This window comes from Pyxicephalus adspersus, chromosome 12 (genome assembly GCF_032062135.1).
Source record: "Pyxicephalus adspersus chromosome 12, UCB_Pads_2.0, whole genome shotgun sequence".
Taxonomy (NCBI): domain Eukaryota; kingdom Metazoa; phylum Chordata; class Amphibia; order Anura; family Pyxicephalidae; genus Pyxicephalus; species Pyxicephalus adspersus.
The window spans coordinates 5922647-5926377 of record NC_092869.1 but is presented as its reverse complement, the minus strand read 5'-3'; the positions used below and the strand labels follow the sequence as shown (position 1 = coordinate 5926377).

General features: G+C 36.7%; 1 long non-coding RNA gene across 1 annotated transcript; it reads left to right on the top strand.

Annotated features, from left to right (window-relative positions):
- Positions 1-575: 575 nt before the first annotated feature.
- LOC140341996 (uncharacterized) lies at positions 576-3451 on the top strand. Its single transcript, XR_011922972.1, has 4 exons — positions 576-623; positions 1555-1635; positions 2170-2213; positions 3291-3451. It is a non-coding gene; the product is annotated as an uncharacterized lncRNA (long non-coding RNA).
- The last annotated feature ends 280 nt before the right edge of the window (positions 3452-3731 follow it).

The window sequence follows — 3731 nt, the reverse complement described above, 5'->3', positions numbered from 1 at the left end:
TTCTTATCAGGGTATGAGGGAAACTGCTGCTACAAGTATGACTTTTTGATGCTAAGGATTTTAAGTATGCAGGGATACTGTGTTCATATATCATATAACTACACAGAGGGGAAATACTTTCCACTGCCCATGCATCACATACAGTATGCCACTTGTGAAGGTACCACTCTAAGGAATGTAACTTCTGTAGACCTTTAGGGAAATTAAGCCAGCAAATTATTTGTTATGATTCCCCAGTTGCATTGCAGATGTATTACAGATATCTAATACTAAATGCATTTCTGGTTAGCATGATTTCACAAATAATGACACTGATAAGTGTTTTCTTCTTACAGACACTGGTAATGTGGATCTTCTCATACTTCTCCCGCTGACTTTTATAATGTTACTCCTCATTGTTACTATTTCGGTGACCCTCTTAATTTGCTGCAAATATCATTTATCTTCTTTTTTTCAAGAACCAGAAATAGGTAATTCATCTTCCCAGTTTCTCCTTCTGTGCAATTATTTAATAAATGTAACCTGTGCAGAGACAATCACAGAAGCAGTCACTGATGAACTTCTTCTAAGGCTGCCTGGATGACTCTGGATTCCGAACTTGCTGAGTTGCTCATCAATAGCAAGTAATCATCAATGAATTGTGAAAAATGCACACAACTGTCACATGCTCATTATATTGACTATTAAATGAAGAGACAGCTTATCATTATCAGGTGTAATACTGTGATCTTTGTGAGAAGTAACAAATATACTATGGGCCTAAAAATATGTGAAGTTCAGGATTTCTACTAAGGGGTAATGTGATGGGTGATACCAATGAGGGGTAATATTGATATCTTATACAGTTGTGTTCTTTTCACCTTTGGATGCAACTTGGGGAAAGCCATTTTCTGTTCCAGTATGATTGTGCCAGCTCCAGAAAGAAATGGTGGGATGATTTTCGTTAGAGGGAACTCAAGTGGCCTACAGAGAACCCTAACCTTAGCTCTTCTGAACATTTAATAGATAAACTGAAACACTGACTGTATTCTAGGTCTTCTCATCCAACATCAGTACCAACCTCACATATGCTCTTTTAGGTAAATAGGGCATTTTTTCTACAGACAGTCTTTAAAATCTTGTAAAAATCTAGAAATGTGGAGATTGTTAAAGCCACAAAGAGAAACCGACTCCATAATAATGGACATTGTTTTGTAATTGTGTGTCCATAGAGGTGGTGGCCTAGTATGCACAAACCTCAGGCCACATAATGCAACTATAAATGCTACACTCATTGTAACGGAATGTACTTACCATGAAAAGTATATCTAAGGGTAAGTGATTTTCATGCACTGACTGACAATGTTTTTTTCTTGCCTTAAAACATAAATCCAGGCAGTTACAAAAAAAGTATAATGGTCATTCCCTGCCCCTTTGATCGATCATTTCATATGTTGCTTTTGGTACTTCAAACTGAATGTAATAAAAGGACAGCTAGCTAGAATAGGATGAGAGAAGTGGTTTCAATGTTTGGGACAGGTAAGTGACCATCACCCATCTCTCTCCGTCTTTCAGAAGCCTCTGCTGCATCCGGTGATCACAACGTACAACCTGAGGTCACATATTCTCTTCTCACTATTCAGGCTAGATCTCAAAGTAAGTACTCGGTATATGTTAATCTTTTCCTATTGCCTTAAGTTAGTTAAAACTGACAATAGTAGGTCACAGCTTTTACTTATCATTGAATGGAAGAAGCTGTAAGCACTGGATCTTTTGCTAAAATCCCGACTATAGTGTTATTAGTACGTTTAACCAATTTTGTAGTATCATGTTTCTTAAATTGTAGGGAGTCTTCTGACTCTCCATTACATTGCATGCACTCCATTACCTGATCTACATCTACTTGAGGGTTCTGGTATCCCCTTTATTGCTGATGCACCCACATATATTTGCTTTTATAGTAAGTAGATTCCTGTCCGTTGTCTGTCCTACCAATCTGTTCATTCAAAGTGATCTAAAAGCTGAAATCTAGAACAGCCCAATAAAACCTTTAAAAGAAAACACAATTGCTAGTTTACCATTCAGGCCACCAGTTCTCACCACTGGATTGAGTTTAGTATATCAGTGTATAGCTTTAGCATATATTTTGTTCTTTATATATCACATAACCTTTTAAAACTTTCTATTTAGATCTTGCAGATGATTTAGTAAGGACAGATGAATACTGTGAAAATGTGAGTATTGTATTAGTAAAGACCAAACGTTTGTGGGTTTGCAAGTCTACTCTTGAAAGCAGAGGTGGAAATAAAAGTCTGCATGAGCCCTAACAAAACATGTTATCCCAGCTTTTTATACAACATGAAAAACTTTATTGGCAGTCTGCATGAGCCTTAACAAAACATGTTATCCCAGCTTTTTATGAAACATGATAAACTTTATTGGCAGTCTGCATGAGCCTTAACAAAACATGTCCCAGCTTTTTATGAAACATGAAAAACTTCATTGGCAGGGAGGGAAGAAGCTGTGTCTTTAATTTAATCCTGAATCAGAGTGTCTATAGTGATCAGTAAATAAAACAAAGGGAACAAACAAGTGTAACTAGAACAATACCCTGCAGCTCTGACTTCATCCTAAAACTGTAGTAGTGTTCTTATATACACGAATGTTGGGTGGTGGATGGACAGCAAAAAATACTCAGACAGAATATAAACGCGTGCAACCAGGAATCACTCTGAATTCAAGGTTTTAAAAGTCAGCTATACTAAATAGGGCCAGTGAGGGCTAAAAAGAAAAAGTTTTAATCTGTATGTTTTCTGAACTTAACAGGCCTGCCTTAGGATCCTGCTCACACAAACCCCCACATGAAAAATCCCAAAAAGGTATACTAAATTTGTGCTATGCCAATGAAGGGCAAAGTAAAGAGTTTACTTTATGATCAACCTTGTACTTACTTTTCAGTTGATACTCTACTGGGTCTTGTTGCTTTGCACTATATGGGCAAGCACCTATGTAAATAAATCTAACTTCTGTCTGATAATAAACACAAGAACTAAATTCTTAATAGTGGAATTTTACACATTTCTGTGAGAAGATAAGAACTCTAATGGGAACTTAAAGTTAGGACAGAAAGCTGTTACATAGCTCAGGTCTTATTAGGAAACTCATAAAAAAATGGCAAAAGAGAACATTATTATAGACCATCCACATTCATAGTAACTGCTCAAAATTTTTGTTTTTTAATTTGCCCTTTACCTGCTTTATAATCTTTGTCTTGTTACTGTAGTCATTTTTTTGGTGTTGTCATTTGTTAGAATGTGGTGTACGCTGCTGTGAAGCCCTTATCAAGAAGACAACCAGCTGCTGACCCAACATTGGATCTTTAAGAACCTTTTACTTGAGTGAAGCAGAAGCATGGCACTTGATTTATATATTAATATTCGTTCTGTTTAGAGAATATTGAGTAATACTGAGATGTCACCTTCACAATTCTAAGGCAGCTCTAGATCACACAACTTCCCCATATTACATTGGTGTGAGTTGCTGGAGCCAGTTTGTCCTCTGTCTTTTGCTGCTTTGCAGTTTCCACTTTGTTGTCCTCTTCCAAGTGGTTATCTTCAAGTCAGAGTTCCATAAATTTATTGTAACTAGGGCATTATTTTCTTTCACCAGTGTTCACTATATGGTACACTATATGGACACTGTATCTTCTCAAACCATAGGTCTTTCTATCACTCACTCACTAAAATTTCCCC